The following is a 20456-nucleotide window of genomic DNA, read 5'->3' on the forward strand; positions in this document are numbered from 1 at the left end:
TCGTATAGTGTACACAAGCGAATGTTTACGTGTCGGAGCCGGAGGACCAGAGCTGTAGAATACCACGCCTTGAGTCGACCAGGTAGATGATTTGATATTCACGGAAGCAGCGTGTATATGGGTGTAGTTACAGAGCTACAGAGCGTGCATGGATAAGCTATCCGCTCGCGTAGCTGTGTATACGCGTGCGTATAAACAAATATTGTTAAAGACCTACCATACCATCTCTTTTTCTCGAAATAGGCGCATAGGGGTCTTTTATGAGAAAATGCATATTGCACAGTGCGTTAAGGTAGAAGGGAATTAACAACCTCGCTTTGCTTGGAATGGACACGATACTGGAAGCATAGAAGGAAGTTTAGTATCTTACGTCTACTCGATGACGAGACCATTAGAGGCGGAGCTCATGTTTGTATCGAGAAAGGATAGGGAAGGGAATCGTTTGTTTTCTTCTCAAAGGAACGAAGCCTGCATAGGGGAGAGTGGGGCAAACACGGACGACGGGTATTGAAGGTCACGTATGTGTGACAGAGTTAGAGAAGGATGGAAGATATTCCAATGGCGTAATGCTGAATTGAGCCTGAACGCAGTATCAAACAGACAGTTGCAAATTGATGCCGCGCTCGCTCTACAATATATGTTTACTTCATATTTTTTCAACGATTTGCATGTAATATATGAGTAAACTTGAATAGATGTACATATAATATCTTAGGTGTAACACAGAAACGCGGTATCGTTTTTGAGAATTAGCGTTTAATTAAACAACGTTTTTTCGTACTCGCCGTGTGCATCATGCGATTCTAACTTCAAATAGAAACATCGTTTTGTGTTACTTATGTGTTGGATAATGCTGGACGTTTTGACTGGGGTAATCGCGTAAGTCTATAATCACCCCTACACAATTAGTACATCTGTTTCAGATGCGCCAGCCACTGTGGCCGAGCGGTTCTAGGCGCTTCAGTCCGGAACTGCACTGCTGCTACGGTCGCAGGTTCGAATCCCGCCTCGGTTATGGATGTGTGTGACGTCCTTAGGTTAGTTACATTTACGTAGTTCTGACTCTAGAAATTCCACAAGATGATGTGCCCAGCTTTGAAACTGTCCAGCCATTCTGTGGATGCCTTAAACTTCATAATTCCAAGCTCTTTAGCGACTTTCAGAGCCTCTGCAACATCGGACCAGTAAATGTTAAGTTTTTTGCCCACGCCTTTCCGAACATTCCCACACAGCTTCGTTAATATTTTCATTTTCAGTTTTCTTTGCCTTTCTTTTCAATTGCCTGTTCCCTTTCAGCCATTCATCCCGAATCTTATCCTTGTTTCTTAAAGTCTCATAAAATTGTGTTTTACCGCATTTGAAACGCAACATAGTTTCGCGCACAGAAAGTTTGTCTTTCTCACTCGCCTTAATTACATTAATCTTTTCATTAAGTGTTGACACAAAAGGTTTGTTCGACATCGTGTTACAGTATCTCTTAAAGGGCTACTAGTCAATTGAAACTGGCAGAAAAGAATGATATTGCCGGGTAAAACCATTGATTAACGGAACCATGAACCATGAACCATGGACCTTGCCGTTGATGGGGAGGCTTGCGTGCCTCAGCGATACAGATAGCCGTACCGTAGGTGCAATCACAACAGAGGGGTATCTGTTGCGAGGCCAGACAAACGTGTGATTCCTGAAAAGGGGCAGCAGCCTTTTCAGTAGTTGCAGGGGCAACAGTCTGGATGATTGACTGATCTGGCCTTGTAACACTAACCAAAACGGCCTTGCTGTGCTGGTACTGCGAACGGCTGAAAGCAAGGGGAAACTACGGCCGTAATTTTTCCCGAGGGCATGCAGCTTCACTGTATGGTTAAATAATGATGGCGTCCTCTTGGGTAAAACATTCCTGAGGTAAAATAGTCCCCCATTCGGATCTCCTGTCGTTATCAGGAGAAAGAAAACTGGCGTTCTACGGATCGGAGCGTGGAATGTCAGATCCCTTAATCGGTCAGGTAGGTTAGAAAATTTAAAAAGGGAAATGGATAGGTTAAAGTTAGATATAGTGGCAATTAGTGAAGTTCGGTGGCAGGAGGAACAAGACTTTTGGTCAGGTGAATACAGGGTTATAAACACAAAATCAAATAGGGGTAGTGCAAGAGTAGGTTTAATAATGAATAGGAAAATAGGAATGTGGGTAAACTACTACAAACAGCATAGAGAACGCATTATTCTGGCCAAGATAGATACGAAGCCCACGCCTACCACTGTAGTACAAGTTTATATGCCTACTAGCTCCGCAGATGACGAAGAAATTGAAGAAATGTATGATGAAATAAAAGAAATTATTCAGATACTGAAGGGAGACGAAAATTTAATAGTCATGGGTGACTGGAATTCGTCAGTAGGAAAAGAAAGAGAAGGAAATGTAATAGGTGAATATGGACTGGGGGTAAGAAACGAAAGAGGAAGCCGCCTGGTAGAATTTTGCACAGAGCACAACTTAATCATAGCTAACACTTGGTTCAAGAATCATAAAAGAAGACTGTATACATGGAAGAAGCCTGGAGATACTGACAGGTTTCAGATAGATTATATAATGGTAAGACAGAGATTTAGGAACCAGGTTTTAAATTGTAAGGCATTTCCAGGGACCGATGTGGACTCTGACCACAATCTGTTGGTTATGAACTGTAGACTAAAACTGAAGAAACTGCAAAAAAGTGGCTATTTGAGGAGATATGACCTGGATAAATTGACTAAACCAGAGGTTGTACTGAGTTTCAGGGAGAGCATAAGGGAACACTTGACAAGAATGGGGGAAAGAAATACAGTAGAAGAAGAATGGGTAGCTTTGAGGAATGAAGTAGTGAAGGCAGCAGAGGATCAAGTAGGTAAAACGACGAGGGCTAATAGAAATCCTTGGGTAACAGAAGAAATATTGAATTTAATTGATGAAAGGAGAAAATATAAAAATGCAGTGAATGAAGCAGGCAAAAAGGCATACAAACGTCTCAAAATGAGATCGACAGGAAGTGCAAAATGGCTAAGTAGGGATGGCTAGAGGACAAATGTAAGGATGTAGAGGCTTATCTCACTAGGGGTAAGATAGATACTGCCTACAGGAAAATTAAAGAGACATTTGGAGAAAAGACAACCACTTGTATGAATATCAAGAGCTCAGATGGAAACACAGTTCTAAGCAAAGAAGGGAATGCAGAAAGGTGGAGGGAGTATATAGAGGGTCTATACAAGGGCGATGTACTTGAGGACAATATTATTGAAATGGAAGAGGATGTAGATGAATATGAAATGGGAAATATAATACTGCGTGAAGAGTTTGACAGAGCACTGAAAGACCTGAGTCGAAACAAAGCTCCGGGAGTAGACAACATTCCATTAGAGCTACTGACAGCCTTGGGAGAGCCAGTCCTGACGAAACTCTACCATCTGGTGAGCAAGATGTATGAGACAGGCGAAATACCCTCAGACTTCAGGAAGAATATAATAATTCCAATCCCAAAGAAAGCAGGAGTTGACAGATGTGAAAATTACCGAACTATCAGTTTAATAATTCACGGCTGCAAAATACTAACACGAATTCTTTACAGACGAATGCTAAAACTAATAGACTCCGACCTCGGGGAAGATCATTTTGGATTCCGTAGAAATATCGGAACACGTGAGGCAATACTGACGCTACGAATTATCTTGGAAGCTAGATTAAGGAAAGGCAAACCTACTTTTCTACCATTTGTAGACTTAGAGAAAGCTTTTGACAATGTCGACTGGAATACTCTCTTTCAAATTCTGAGGGTGGCTGGGGTAAAATACAGGGAGCGAAAGGCTATTTACAATTTGTACAGAAAGCAGATGGCCGTTATAAGAGTTGATGGGCATGAAAGGGAAGCAGTGGTTGGGAAGGGAGTGAGACAGGGTTGTAGCCTCTCCCCGATTTTATTCAATCTCTATATTGAGCAAGCAGTGAAGGAAACAAAAGAAAAATTCGGAGTAGGTATTAAAATCTATGGAGAAGAAATAAAAACTTTGAGGTTGGCCGGTGACATTGTAATTCTGTCAGAGACGGCAAAGGACTTCGAAGAGCAGTTGAACGGAATGGACAGTGTCTTGAAGGGAGGATATAAGATGAACATCAACAAAAGCAAAACGAGGATAATGAAATGTAGTCGATTTAAGTTGATACTGAGGGAATTAGATTAGGAAATGAGACACGTAAAGTAGTAAAGGAGTTTTGCTATTTGGGGAGCAAAATAACTGATGATGATCGAAGTAGAGAGGATATAAAATGTAGACTGGCAATGAAGAAGAGAAATTTGTTAACATCGAGTATAGATGTAAGTGTCAGGAAGTCGTTTCTGAAAGTATTTGTATGGAGTGTAGCCATGTATGGAAGTGAAGGATGGACGATAAATAGTTTGGACAAGAAGAGAATAGAATCTTTGAAATGTGATGCTACAGAAGAATGCTGAAGATTAGATGGGTAGATCACATAACTAATGAGGCAGTATTGAATGTTATTGGGGAGAAGAGAAGTTTGTGGCACAACTTGACTAGAAGAAGGGATCGGTTGGTAGGACATGTTCTGAGGCATCAAGGGGTCACCAGTTTAGTATTGGAGGGCAGCGTGGAGGGTAAAAATCGTAGAGGGAGTCCAAGAGATGAATACACTAAGCAGATTCAGAAGGATGTAGGTTGCAGTAGGTACTGGGAGATGGTGAAGCTCGCACAGGATAGAGCAGCGTGGAGAGCTGCATCAAACCAGTGTCAGGACTGAAGACCACAACAACAACTACAAGTCTAGGGGACTGATGACCTCAGATTTTAAGTCCCATAGTGCTTGACCTCAGATTTTAAGTCCCATAGTGCTTAGAGCCATTTCACCATTTTTGATCCTGGAACAGAATTTTATCATAAAAAACAGACCTTAACGCTTCATCCTCATTGCAAACCAAACTAAGGTCTAAAATTACGATAGCATAAGCAACAAGGTGGAACAATTTCCGGTATGCAGACAGTCAGTAGTACATGAATATTACATTTCCATTAATGAACAGAGTAATAAGATCGCCGATACAGTCTCTATAGTCAAATATTCTAAGCTTCTGAGCCCTATCTACAGATTAACAAATATATCACCTGCTTCCCACTACACAAAACAGCGTGCAACACACTAAACCAAGACTTTAGAAGAAACCCACTTTAAGAAATAAATTCGTAAAATATAACATATAAATGGCAGCATATGACAAGCAGAAATTTAAATGCGTGACAAATCACTTGACGTCACGGCACGGGAACAGACTAACGCACGAGTCACTTCCTTTACCTGTCGCAACGTACAACTAACCGTCTATTCAAAACCAAGTTAGAGACGGTCGTAAGTATTGAGGCGAGAAAATATGTACTAGAAACAGAAGCAATAAACGTGTGTCTTCAGCTCCACATGTGGCAGTCTTACTGAAATCAACAGCATTGCTTCAGTGACGTATTGTGCCAATCGCACAAGCCGCCCCGCTGGACTAACGACAAACAGCTCCCTCCCTCCTCCCTCAACCACGGAGCGGTTCGCTGATTCGCTTCAACTCTCCTCTTCATCGAGACAGCGCCTAACGTTTCGTCCCCGCCCTTCCCCCCCCCCCCCCCCCCCTCCCCCTAACAATGGCCCTCCACAGTGCTCTAACACCCGCCTACCACGCCCTCATCGACAAACCACGCACTTAGGTGAAGAAACGTTAAACAGAGAGCAGCAATGGCTCGACAGTAAAGTATTTTATGAGAGAACCATGGTGTGGAAAACAGCTTTCAAATTTCATGAGGCCGGCCGGTGTGGCCTGGCGGTTCTAGGCGCTTCAGTCTGGAACCACGTGACCGCCACGGTCTCTGGTTCGAATCCTGCCTCAGGCATGGATATGTGTGATGTCCTTAGGTTAGTTAGGTTTAAGTAGTTCTAAGTTCTAGGGGACTGATGACCTCAGATGTTAAGTCCCATAGTGCTCAGAGCCATTTTTGAAATTTGCTGAGATCAATAATTTGAAGCATCATTTTGACAAAACATCCCAAATGACAGGAAAATCTGGCTCTACGGATTTAAAAAAAAAAAAAAAGGCATCTTAATATTTCTCCACGGTATCCTGAGTCCACTTCCATCAATAGAATTGCAGCTTTTAATGAAACGGAAGTGGTAACGTTCATCAACAACTTGCAAGCTTTGCAAACAAAATATCACCTTCCAGAATGAGATTTTCACTCTACAGCCGAGTGTGCGCTGATATGAAACTTCCTGGCGGATTAAAACTGTGTGCCGGACCGAGAATCGAACTCACTTTGATGCTAAGCGTATTTACAACGTCGACGAGACCGGCATTTTTAATGTCCAAAGAAATTCAAAGATTTTAGCACCAAAGGGCCAGAAACAAGTGGGCATGGCAACAAGTGGTCAAAGAGGCACACAACATTAGTTGCTTGCGCATTTAGTGCTTGAGGACAGTAAGTCTCTGCGATTTTTATCTTTAAGAGGAAGCGAATGAATGCTCAGTTATAGCGTGGAGGCAATGCTGGTATGATAGCACCAGTTAGCGATTTCTGGTTGGATCAACGAGAACCTCGCTTCCGTAGAATACTGTAACAGCGATGTTGTGACTGCAGCTATCAAGTTGGTAGTTGATGGTTGCAGCCACAACATAGCTGTTACAGTATTCCACGGAAGCCAGTTCATAGATGTTGGCCACTGATGGGATCGTGTATAGCGTTTGGACTTCAGCCGCTTAGAGTCAGTTATGGCCTGAAGATGGTGTACTGAGTCACTGAAACTGGTCGCCACATAATAAATAAAAGCAAAGTGAGGGCTGCAGGTGTTTCATATTATTACGCGTTCGTAGACTGGCTACACCACTTCATCTCTTGTGGTGCGTCAATTGTTGCAGAACCGATTCCACTTATTTTAGTCAGTCATGCTATGTGCTTTGTTGCCAGAATGGAATAATACTGTCATCCCTTCCACCACATACATCACATCGCAAGCGACCACTGGAAACGACAAATTTTGGACCTCTAAAGGCTTCATGCAATAGAGTATGTGACTTGTACATGGCTTCAAACGTAGGCCAACGAATTACACAGTATGAAGTTATCGAAATTTTCACGAAAGCCTTCAGTCGCATCAGCAATATAGAGGAAACAGCAAATGGTTTCCGGGCAGCTTGTGTTTTGCCAATAGATACAACTAGATTTGCTGAACATTTCTTAGATATGACATCAGTGACAATGTACAAGTAGATGTAGCATTGACATGAAAAGTGCAAAGAGCAGTGACACTTTCTACGCAGATAGGCCTACTATCGACATTAAATGTGCATCAGAGGCCAGTAAACCCTTTTGGAAAAATTAACTCCACTTGAAGAAATCAATTCCATTTGGAGATATTCTTAGCCCTAATGATCTCAAACTGCCACATCCGAAACGTAAAGAAAATGTCATAAAACGACATCCAGCTGTAATTCCCAGTTCTCCTATGGAAAATATTCTGGAAGAAAAACACGAGAGAAGGAACAATTAGGAGCAGACGAAACAAAGGAAGGTAAGAAAGGTGTCAAGAACTTTCAAGCATTTGCAGATGATTTAATTAAGATGAAGGTTCAAGAAAGGACATACCACGCAAGGTCAGTGAACGAGCTGCGATGGAGAATGAGTATTATTGCCTAACGTGCGAAGGAAAGAATGAAGATCATCCCACTAAAGATTGGATAAAATGCTACAAATATAATTTATGGGCCTACGAAAACTGTGCGAGTGATGAAAGTACATCAAGGGGATTTATCTGCGACTTATTGGACTATGTCAGTCATTAACCCACAGATGATCTGTAATTACCCCATGCTTTGTGTGGCAATTCCGGACACAAAGGTGATTTTTTTTTTTTTTTTTGTTTGTTAATATTCGATTTGGTATCGAAAATTTATCTACGTTGATTATGTGAATTTAAGATTGATTCATTTAATCAAAGTTGCAGTAATAAATAGTATTCGTAACTTTATTTGGCTTTGTTATCTGGCGTCCGCAATTACTCCATGTTCCCCCAAGCCTTAAACAATTCAGGCAAACTATGGAATTTGTGGAATTGCATGGTCCTTCTGGAAATTGAAGCCCCGATCCTTTTGGATGCAAACGGGAGGGAACGGGATGATCCATATTTCAAATGGGAAGGTATAAAAGAGTGGTATCGCTCAGTAGCCTGTTGATTGCAAAACAGTTTAAATGTGTAAAGTTTTTAGTAAACTGCGTCAGTTCTGTGCTTTAGACAAACCATTTTTGTTGGTGGTTCAGAGCTAAACAACGATTAAGGAGAGATAAAACTTTTGCAGGTTAATAGATCTATTTAAAAACACTTTTATAATGTTGTTGTGAAAAAAGTCTTTATTACACACCATAGTCTACGCAAACGAATTGCTGCCGTTTTAAAGAAATATGGAATTCACAGTTTCAAAATTTGAAATATTCGTCTATGGAAGAAGTAATGATAAAATAAAATGTTTTCCTGTTTTTGTTTTCAAAAGCCGTGTTGATCTTTGTCCGATATCATCCCTGCTGTGTGTGTGTTAAGTGCTCAACTCTGTTCTCTTTCGAGCTGGTTGACGAAAGCTACGCTCGCTTAGATACAATCAGGACGCGTCCAGTTTCGAAACACGGTATGGGCAAACCGTCCATCTATTTTCCATTCAACCAACACGTCTAAGAAAGGCAACTTCTCAGCCTTATCCATGTCTGCCGTGAATTTAATGTATGGGTGTATTCTGTTCTTACGACCGGTGAACTAATGCAGCTACTAACTGCCATGTGCTTCTATCAAAAATGTATTAACATAATAGAAGAAGAAGGATGGGACGTACGCTGGTACACTGATTTATAAACGTTAATAATTGGAACGCAGGAGATCAGGAAGGGCCACACCACAAACGTAGCATAGGGAACAAGACAAATTTCACTGCACAACAGAAATTTATTCGGTGACGAAGATTTACTTACACTTCAGGAAATAAACACTTCTTCGGTCGTCTTTATGTGACTGTATAAGTTGACTGGATATGTACAACTGACGGCATTAATGAATCAGATAGCATCAACAACACTGTAAAATTGTAACACTGATGACGCTGTTATCTATATGAAATTATCACAGTTGGACGGTTCCTAAGGAAATGCAGAAGCCTTGGATATAAATTCAACTGGGTATAGGGAAAGATATCTCTCCGTGAGTGTGGATAGATGCAAGATAATATATATCAAGAAGCCAAGGAAGGCGATAGCTTCCCATTATCGTATTAGTGGTACACATGTTTAGTACATAACTCTGTAAAAATATTAAGGAGTGACACAAAGAAAAATATGCAGTGAAACGATCACGTAAAATCAATAGCTACAGCTACATTTATCTGAAGCAACGCACCTTATGGAGTGTGGCAGAGGGTACCTCTGGTACCACAATGCATCCTCCTCCCCCCATTTTTTACACTTAGATTACTTAATGACGCAAACGAATTCTAAATCTTTTTATTGCCATGTCGTAACACGTATGTGGGAAGAAGTAACATGTTGCTCAAAACAAAAACAATAAACTACTCCCTGATGCACAACGCCTGTACTACAGCGTCTGCCATTGGAGTTTATTCACATTTCTGCAACGCTCTCGCGCCCTAAACGATCTCATGACAAAATGCTATTCTTCGTTGAACCTTCTTCATCTCATCTAATAATTCCACGCGGTGAGGGTCCTATTGCACTGTAAACAGAATAGGAGAGGGGTATACTTGGTTGCAGCATGCCACCCGTCTGCCATGGCGCACGACGTAGTTGCGCTTTGCCGCGATTTTTTGTATGACGTCATCGAGACACTATGTGTGTGCTTTGGAGTGGAAGTGAAATGTGGTAGAGACTGAAGAGGTGGTATGCTCTAGCAGTTTAATTATGTGGTGGCAATGTGTTTGTGAGGTTTGTTATTGTCTTATTTAGTGAGGTACAGTCGTCATGATGTGGAGTATACGAAATTACGGGGTGGCACAGTGGAATACACTGTGCAGAATGTTGTCGTATAAAACAGAATATGTCGTAAAATTCAAACTGTAGCCTTAGGCGCTATTATTAATAAACATTGCTCCACCTTCCTTCTCCCATGATTTAATTAATAATCATTGCTCAACCTACCTTATCCCATGATTTGATTAAAAATGCTTCTCGCATGATTTCTTTAAAAAACATTGATTCGCAATCTTGTCCCATGATTTAATTAAAAACATTAATCAATTTAAGACGTTTATCGAAAACTATTTTCTCATGGGTTCTGCCGCCTTGTCCGTCCTTCCGCGTCATCATCATAATTCATATGATCGGTTTCGGTTCATGTAGAACCATCTTCAGATCTGATATTTCGGTTGCAGGCGTAACTCGTCCAAGTCCAGGAAGTTTCACATGCTGACCTGAAGATGGTTCTAGATGAACCGAAACCAGTCATATGAATAAAAATTTTGCAGTCAAGACGGATTATAAGTAACATTGTAAAATTCACTAAATGCTGCTATCCTATCAGACATTATGTCTGTTTTTGCCAAAATAATCATTATGAGATTGGGATACCGAGATCTTGTAATATGTTCTGTATGGTTTTTTCGGGTTTTATTTTTTTTTGGCAGTTTCGAGTGTTTTTTGCAGAGTATTTCATCTTGTACGATGTTTTTGCTTTTGATATTGACTTTTTAGTTTATCCTCACCCAAGCCCACTTTTTCCCGAGATTGTTCCATTTATTTCGTTGGGTTTAGTCAGTGTATTGGTTCCCGTAGTTTTCGTATTTTTGCGGGTGTTAGGACCGATGTTTTGGTCGACGTGTTGGAAACGCTCGAAATACGGGTTTTCGTCATGGTGATGACGTCATTGGTCAAAGCAGACGGGTGGTATCCAAGTCTCCAGTAATCCCACTGGAGAGTGCAGTCAACAGGTTTTGCAGATTAACAGAAACAACTAAAAAAGTTACAGTATACATTTCTTTCGAAAGGAAGGAAGGAAGGAAGAAAGATTAATGTTTCAGGTCTCGTCGACAATGAGGTCATTAGAGACGGAGCACAACCTCAGATTAAGGAAAGATGGAAAAGGGAATTTCCCATGACATTTAATAGGAACTACCCTGGCATTTGCCTTTATACAAGGCGGCAGCCAGACCAGGAATATTTTAGGAAATAAGCTTAAAAAATTTATTTCAAAGGCCCAGTCAAATATTTACTAGTTTTTGCGCCCGGAGCAGCTTCGGCTGTGCCTAGGTGACATGACTTGCCTGTCTTTCAGAACCGAGGCATTACTATCCAGTTAAAGCTGCTGACAAGAGACGCCTAGAGCCCTCTGCTGAAACTGCTAGCGAATTCACGCCATCAGTTTTAACCAATAGAGTGCATGGGATGCAGGTCAGGTGTGTGGATTCTGGAGAAACCTACAGTGCAGAACACAGTTGCCTCGCTCTCTTTTGATCCAGACCTCGAGCAGGAAAGACGTCTTTCGTGGGAGGCAAAGCCTCCCTCTCTGTTTCACAACCGGCCACCAACATTAATTACCATGAACCGCCTTCTCTACCGTTGACCATTTCAATTAGTTTTTCCACCTCCTAGACTGGCATAAACTGGTAACTCCTACCTTAGGTACGCCCTTTGTGCACTGTACACTGAAATATATTCTCTGTATTTTACCTAATTTCCTATTCTGTCATTTAACAGCAGCCCTGGACGCCCACTTACAAGTCTTGACCACTCGACCTCCCGTACGTTGTCGTCGTAAGCGGGATGCAACAACCTTTTCCCACTTTCCCTGCCCACGTACACCTTAATCGATTTAGGGAACTCATGTAAAATAATACTCTTTCGATATTTCAAAAGACTATATAGTTTGAAAGATGACAGTATCACAGAACTGCTCCACTCTCGGCGTAAGTCACTTGTTTGATCACAGACATTCAGTCACGTGTCACTTCTTTCTGCTACAATAGGGTAACTTTGCCTACCTTTAACAACTTTGAACTGCTCTGGCCAATGAGAATGTTAGGTGGCAAGATGCTGTTGTGGTCCACCATGCTCTGCTGGACAAAGGAATTGAACTAATAAATGAGGATTGATTAGAAAAAGTTAGGGGAAAAATGTGAACAGACGGGCACTCATCTTAAGGAATCGATAAGAATTATAGAAAACAAATCAAAGGATATACTTTACGAGTTAAATGAACAGAGTGGGTAGGAGAGGTTACAGTTGCTCAGGAAGGGTATGTAGCTGAACTTGAAAACGGAACCTTTCAGATAAGCAATGAGTTGCGGGGTCATATAGTATATGAACAAATTAATTTGACGAGAGGAAGGGAATAAACAAGATTTGTAATCAGTCAGAAATATTCCTGAAAGATAATTAATAACGATTCGAGTAAGTGAGGGAGAAGTGTGAAGACAAAAGTATTGAGAGCTGTTGTGCTGAGCTGTCTGAAAGTAAGGAAGTAATACTGGTTATATAATAGCACCCAAGAATGGCATTTCAAAAGTAGACAAGTCAGCTAAGGGTGTATCTCTGATTTCGGATGAGTATAGAACAATAAGACATTTTTCCGTGTATAGTAATACTGATGAAAGTGGTATTGCCATACGTTTGAGTGTTGATGAGTTGAAGTTAGTGAGCAGGGTTGGCCAAGGCCACTGCAGGTCAGGGAGCAGAGCGGTGGCGTGGAGAGGTAGGGTGCTATGCCCGAGGGCACTAATAACACAACGGTATCTGCAATGACATTTGATGGCCAGGATTAACACTGTAGTGGAAATCAGTATAAAGGCAGGATTCCTACGAAAGTAGAAGTACAATATCTGGAGCAGACATGTATCGAATTTATTATGAAAGCAGTAGATACACATAAAAAGTTACAATCATGATGGGATTACATAGTTTTTTTCGTAACACAAGTTATAAGGCGTTTTCATTTTTTGGATGGAAACTGGTACAAGGAAACTCACTGTTCTGATGTGTTTTTGCATTGTTAGTACTTTGTCCAACCTCCATTCTTCTTAACTACTTCGTAAATTCTGTTCGGCATTGATTTTGTTAGGGTTTGTAGGTCTTACGGTGAAATTGTCGGCCACTCTTACCGTGTTGTTATTCTCAGGTCGCATACGGCCTCAAAATGCCTTCCGTTACGATAAAAACGCCTCGAAAGTATTCCCCAAAGGTTTTCCACGGGGTTCAAATCAGGGCTGTGTGCACGCCAGGACAAGACATCGATATCTTTATCTGAAAACCACATTTTGGTTGTAGCAGAAGCATGCACAAATGCTTTATCATGGCGTCCCCTAGGTCCTCACATCCTCTGATCAACTCTGTCTCTAGCGTCTCATTGTATATGTTAGGGTTCATTGTAACTTTCAGCCGAGCAATGGGCGATTTACCTCTTATCCCAGATGGCTGCCCATATTATTAACACTTTCACCACCAAAATTTCTCCTCTTTCGTATCTGCTGCTCTGTTCTCATATCATGCCAATAATACTGAAATCCGCCAAGTCCCTCTAAATTAAACTTCTTCTCGTCACTGAAGATCACCTTTTCCCCATTCTGAAGTCCATGCTACACGCTTTTCAGCAAAGTCCGATCTAGCCTGCATATATCTGGATACTGGAGCAGGTTTCTGCAGTCGTTTCTTGAATGCAAGATGTTTTCCTCGTCTCTCCGTCCGAACAGGGTTTGGAAGACCCAACGGTACCGACCGGCCGCCGTGTCATCCACAGCCCACAGGCGTCACTGGATGCTGATACGGAGGGGCATGTGGTCAGCACACAGCTCTCCCGGCCTTATGTCAGTTTACGAGACCGGAGCCGCTACTTCTCAGTCAAGTAGCTCCTCGGTTTGCCTCACAAGGGTTGAGTGCACACCGTTTGCCAACAGCGCTGGACAGACCAGATGGTCACCCATCCAAGTGCTAGCCCAGACCAACAGCGCTTAACTTCGGTGATCTGACGGGAACCGGTGTTACCACTGCGGCAAGGCCGTTGGCAAGATGTTTTCATGTCACAGAATTTGTCGTGCACATCTGGCAGTTACTGGCAACTATAAATGAGCAACAAGTCGAAAAGATAAACGGTTTTCTTTGTGCAAAAGTAACCGCTTCAATACCTCAGATAATTTCCTCCTTTGCCCATATTTTCTGTAATGCTCGTATTTGGACGGTTCAACTACCTGGCGATTTAACTGTTAGTTTCATTTTCTTGTACATACCTATTTTTGCTTTTCCATAATATTTTAACTGTTTTCCGCGTGGCTTTGTCATAATCGTGGTTTATGTACGCAATATGCACTGTCACTAATGGCATCTGTTTCCTGTCTGCAGTAAAGGCACATACTCACAAATTAACACCGCAAAGCGCCGATTGCTTTTATACTGAGTTCCATCATCAACCATCTGAATCGTTCATATCTTGTTGTATAATGTACTGCGGACATCAAATGCTATTATCATTTCACTGCATTTGTCAGTATGCTGGGTCTCATACTATTGTATATACACTGTATCCAATGAACCGTGGCGGCTGGCGCTAGGGTGTTCGACTTGCATCGCTGATATCGATATTCGGCTGTCCTGCTACCTTTGACTGCTCCCCCGACGGGTTTTCCGGGTGAACGTGTGACGACTGAGTCTCCGGTCGGCGTTCAAGGAGCCAGCTTGTGTTGAAAACAAGCCCGCGTCCCTAACCGTGGTACATGGGCCTCGCCGTGCTCGCCGCCCTTGTCTTTTGGCGCTCGCCGGATGTACGGTGCCGATCACTGGGCGCCTTGACTTGCAAAATTGTGGTGGCTTCGTCGTCTCACGCTGAACGGCTTCCCAGCTCGTAATTTGCAAGCTCCAAGTTACGTATGACTTTTATTTTGCGTTTAACTAAGAAGATTGTTGAAACCTATTGTGGCATGGGTAGCTGCCGCAGATGGTTCTGAACTTGGTTCCACAGTGGCTATTTTAAGGAGGCTGATGTTCCTCATTCCGCTTTTGATCATCCGTGGAGTGTGTGTTTTAAGTTGTTTTCATGCAAATTTTAACTTGTTTTAGGACTGGCTGCTTTGGGACTGGCTGCGGTTGAGTACGTGCCCGGCAGCCGTAGAGTTAATGGTTTAATCATTTGTCACGGCAGCATTTGGTATGTTTATTTAATGTTGAAAGTGCCTTATGGCAACTGGAAGTGATCTCTAATTTTCCTGGTAATTTACTAGTAGACGGGTAATGTTAGAGTATTGCTCCTTAAGAATTTAGGGGCGTGCTTATTATATATTCCAGTGTGGCTGTGATTTGACATTGTTTTCATTGCAATCTATTTGTGCTGCAGGCTATTTGTTAAGACTGCTCGTTCCCTGGCGTCGGCACGGTTATGGATTTTTCTCAGGACCGCTCATTGTGGGGCCGGTCGGATTATATATAAATGTATACCACCTGCTATGTGACCTTGTACACAAGCCGTGGAAGTGAACGCTCGTATTGCCTACCGGCCGTAGCGTTATTGCTTCCAAACACTCCTATGGGCCTTAACCCTGTTCTTTAAAGTAAGGTGCAATTTGGGAATCATTTTGAGTCATTATGTTCGTTAGTTAAGTGAGGCCACATTGTTAATGTTGGCGTTTTTGTAAGTCATTTTATTGGCTGCGTTATTACTAGCCCTTCTTATTTAACACTTATGTTAATCATTTGTGTATCTTTAATGAACGTGCAACTTGTTATTATTCCTGTGTGCAAGTTTTGCGACATTAGTTGGCCCACTTTGTATTTTTAGTATAAGCACGTTTCACTGTGGACCTTTATGTGGGCAGTTCAGTTTTATTAAGCTATAAGATCTCTTTGTCCTTTATGAATTTGTCGTATTATTTGGATACGTAACTTTGGGTGGAAGCGTATAGTGTTATTAGTCTCTTGAGATATGGTTAAACAAGAGCGATTCTTTGTGATTGATTATTCACCGTGCCTACCTACTATCAATGATTTTGGCTGTGGACGCAAAAATATGATTCTTGTTCGTGTTTATGTAATTCAGTCAAAGTGAAGATTTGTATATTGCATCAGTAAGAGGGCAAATGTCCGAATTGAAGTTTATTATAAAGACTGTTTCGAGCCAAATTAAAATTGTATAACAATCACAAGCTTGTCCATCACCAGTGATCCCGGGCTTCGTATTTCCCTTAAATAACTGTGCTGAGATTGTAAGCCGCGTGGGATTAGCCGAGCGGTCTTAGGCGCTGCAGTCATGGACTGTGCGGGTTGTCCCGGCGTAGGTTCGATTCCTCCTTCGGGCATTATCCTTAGGATAATTTACGTTAAGAAATGTGTAACCGTAGGGACTGATGACCTTAGCAGTTGAGTCCCATAGTATTTCACACACATTTGAACAATTTTTTTGAGATTATAATTTTGATTTTCTAAAGAATTGGGTAGTACCACAGTTGATGCAACTATTTCAATCGACAGTGTTAATTCTCCTACAAATATCCATGTCTTTATACTGATTTCCACTACTGTACACCGAGCGAGGTGGCGCAGTGGTTAGACACTGGACTCGCATTCGGGAGGACGACGGTTCAATCCCGCGTCCGGCCATCCTGATTTAGGTTTTCCGTGATTTCCCTAAATCGCTTCAGGCAAATGCCGGGATGGTTCCTCTCAAAGGGCACGGCCGACTTCCTTCCCCGTCCTTCCCTAAACCGATGAGACCGATGACCTCGCTGTCTGGTCTCCTTCCCCAAAACAACCAACCAACCAACCGACTACTGTACACGGAGTAATGTACATGGTGACAATTATTGAACTATACGAAAGAAAACGTAAATTAGTTACAAACTACGGCGTGCACACACTTTATTCAACATCTAAACGTCACTGCAAATATTCGGATTTATGTTATGACATGTTCGATGGCCCTCCATCATTGGCAATGATGTGTCTAGTACGAATAGCGAAATTCTGCATGAACCGCTGAAGTGTCGGAACATGGTTGTTGTCGATGTCCCCCTGAGTGGTTGTTTTCAGCTCAGTTTTGGTTTACGGGTTATTGCTGTAAACATTGTCTTTAGCCGGCCGGAGTGACCGAGCGGTTCTAGGCGCTACAGTCTGGAACCGCGCGAACGCAACGGTCGCAGATTGGTATCCTGCCTCGGGCATGGATGTGTGTGATGTCCTTAGGTTAGTTCGGTTTAAGTAGTTCTAAGTTCTAGGGGACTGATTACCACAGCAGTTAAGTCCCATAGTTCTCAGAGCCATTTGAACCATTGTCTTTAAACATGTTGTTGTTGTTGTGGTCTTCAGTCCAGAGACTGGTTTGATGCAGCTCTCCATGCGTCAGTAAAGCTGTATGCCCTCGGGAAAAATTACGCCTGTAGTTTCCCCTTGCTTTCAGCCGTTCACAGTACCAGCACAGCAATGCCGTTTTGGTTAGTGTTACAAGGCCATATCAGTAAATAATACAGACTGTTGCCCCTCCAACTACTGAAAAGGCTGCTGCCCCTCTTCAGGAACCACACGTTTGTCTGGCCTCTCAACAGATACCCCTCCGTTGTGGTTGCACCTAAGGTACGGCTATCTGTATCGCTGAGGCACGAAAGCCTCCCCACCAATGGCATGGTCCATGGTTCATGGGGGGGAGGGTCTTTAAATATAGCTCCACAAAAAGGAGTCGCATTTGTTCAAATACGGAGAATGCGGCGGGCAATCGAGGCTGATGCTAGTGGTCGCTGTGTACCCCAGAGCCAGAATTGTGCCCAGAGTGGTCCACCAGGACATAAACACTCTCCTGCTTCGATGGGGTCGAGTTCCGTCTTGTATGGAACACATCTTGTCGAAATCAGGGTCGCTTTGAATAATGGGGACGAAGTCATCGTCCAAGACCTTCACATATCGTTTCGTAGTCAACGTCCCATCACGGAATATCACACTGATTATTCCGTGACTGTACATTGCATACCACACAATCACCCGTTGATGGTGAAGAGACATTTCGATTGCGGAATGCAGATTATTAGTCTCCAAAATGCACCAATTTTCGTTATTGACGAACCCATGCAAATGAAAGTGGGCTTCGTTGCTAAGCAAGACCATACTACGCATACTAATTCCCACCATGCCCCACAGCCAACCGTGCAGTTCGAACGTCTTAACGCAAACAGTTCAGAAGTTATGACGATTTTGGTTCAAATGGTTCAGATGGCTCTGAGCACTATGGGATTTAACATCTGAGGTCATCAGTCCCCTAGAACTTAAAACTACTTAAACCTAAGTAACCTAAGGACATCACACACAACCATGCCGGAGGCAGGTTTCGAACCTGCGACTGTAGCGGTCGCGCGGTTCCAGACTGAAGTGCCTAGAACCACTCGGCCAAACCGAATGGCTATGACGATTTTATTTCATATACACTACTGGCCATTAAAATTGCTACACCACGAAGATAACGTGCTACAGGCGCAAAATTTAACCGACAGGAAGAAGATGCTGTGATATGCAAATGATTAGCTTTTCAGAGCATTCAAACAAGGTTGGGGCCGGTGGCGACGCCTACAATGTGCTGACATGAGGAAAGTTTGCAACCGATTTCTCCTACACAAACAGCAGTTGACCGGCGTTGCCTGGTGGAACGTTGTTGTGATGCATCGTGTAAGGAGCAGAAATGCGTACCATCACGTATCCAACTTTGATAATGGTCGCATTGTAGCCTATCGCGATTGCGCTTTATCGTATCGCGACATTGCTGCTCGCTTTGGTCGAGATCCAATGACTGTTAGCAGAATAATGGAATCGCTGGGTTCAGGAGGGGCCTCGTATCACTAGCAGTCGAGATGACAGGCATCTTATCCGCATGGCTGTAACAGATCATGCAGCCACGTCTCGATCTCTGAGTCAACAGATGGGGACGTAAGACAACAACCATCTGCAAGAACAGTTCGGCGACGTTTGCAGCACCATGGACTATCAGCTCGGAGACTATGGGTGCGGCTACCCTTGACGCTGCATCACAGACAGGAACACCTGCGATGGTGTACTCAACGACGAACCTGGGTGCACGAATGGCAAAAAGTCATTTTTTCGGATGAATCCAGGTTCTGTTTACAGCATCTGTACGGGCCTTTCTGGATACAGAAAATGTTCGACTGCTCCCTTAGCAGCACATTACCCAGATCTCTCACCAATTGAAAACGTCTGGTCAATGGTGGCCGAGCAACGGGCTCGTCACAATACGCCAGTCACTACTCTTGATGAACTGTGGTATCGCGTTGAAGCTGCATGGGCAGCTGTACCTGTACACGCCATCCAAGCTCTGTTTGACTCAATGACCAGGCGTATCAAGGCCGTTATTACGGCCAGAGGTGGTTGTTCTGGGTACTGATTTCTCAGGATCTATGCACCCAAATTGCGTGAAAATGTTATCACATGTCAGTTCTAGTATAATATATTTGTCCAATGAGTACCCGTTTATCATCTGCATTTCTTCTTGGTGTAGCAATTTTAGTGGCTGCCTCGCAGCATCGTGTAATGTGCGGGCGTCAGCGTGTCGACCTGTTGATGCCTCTAGTCAGCGTGTCACGACACTTATGTCGCGGGTCATGACATATTGTCGTGCGGACGGCCGCGGAGGTTGGAGTGGGCGTTGTTCGTTATGGATGCTCTACAGCTCATGGTGGCTCTACACCTCAGCGCTCTCGTAGGCAGATCGTCATGCGCTTAGATGAGTATATCCGACTGCGCGCTCCAGGACAACGGTTGCCGTGAGTGACGGGCGCTGGCCTTCCACCATGGGAGGACCAAGACTACAGCAGATGTTTACATGATGGCCAGGGCGCTGCGCGGGCGTATCATGCGTGGACGGCAAGGGGATGAGAGCTTGTACATCATCCAAGAACGACTCTTAGTCGGTGGAGGGCTAGCTGGAGTAATCCACTAAATTACAGGCTCATATCGTTAACGTCGATATGTAGCAGGATTTTAGAACATATATTGTGTTCGAACATAATGAATTACGTCGAAGGAAACAGTCTATTAACACACAGTCAACATGGGTTTAGAAAACATCGTTCCTGTGAAACACAACTAGCTCTTTATTCACATGAAGTGCTGAGAGGGATTTCAGATCGATTCCGTATTTCTGGATTTCCGTAAGGCTTTTGACACTGTGGCACACAAGCGGCTCGTAGTGAAATTGCGTGCTTATGGAATATATTGCGATTATGGAATATATTGCGATTTCCTGTCAGAGATGTCACAGTTCGTAGTAACTGACGGAAAGTCACCGAGTAAAACGTGATTTCAAGTGTTCCCCAAGGAAGTGTTATAGGCCCTTTGCTGTTCCTTATCTGTATAAACGATTTGGGAGACAATCCGAGCAGCCGTCTTCGGTTGTTTGCACATGACGCTGTCGTTTATCGACT

At 43.0% G+C, this 20456-nt stretch overlaps 1 pseudogene; it reads right to left on the bottom strand.

Moving 5' to 3' along the window:
- Positions 1 to 13940: 13940 nt before the first annotated feature.
- Positions 13941 to 14058, bottom strand: LOC124555641 (annotated as a pseudogene).
- Positions 14059 to 20456: the final 6398 nt, after the last annotated feature.

The sequence above is a fragment of the Schistocerca americana genome, chromosome 1 (genome assembly GCF_021461395.2).
Source record: "Schistocerca americana isolate TAMUIC-IGC-003095 chromosome 1, iqSchAmer2.1, whole genome shotgun sequence".
Classification (NCBI taxonomy): Eukaryota; Metazoa; Arthropoda; class Insecta; order Orthoptera; family Acrididae; genus Schistocerca; species Schistocerca americana.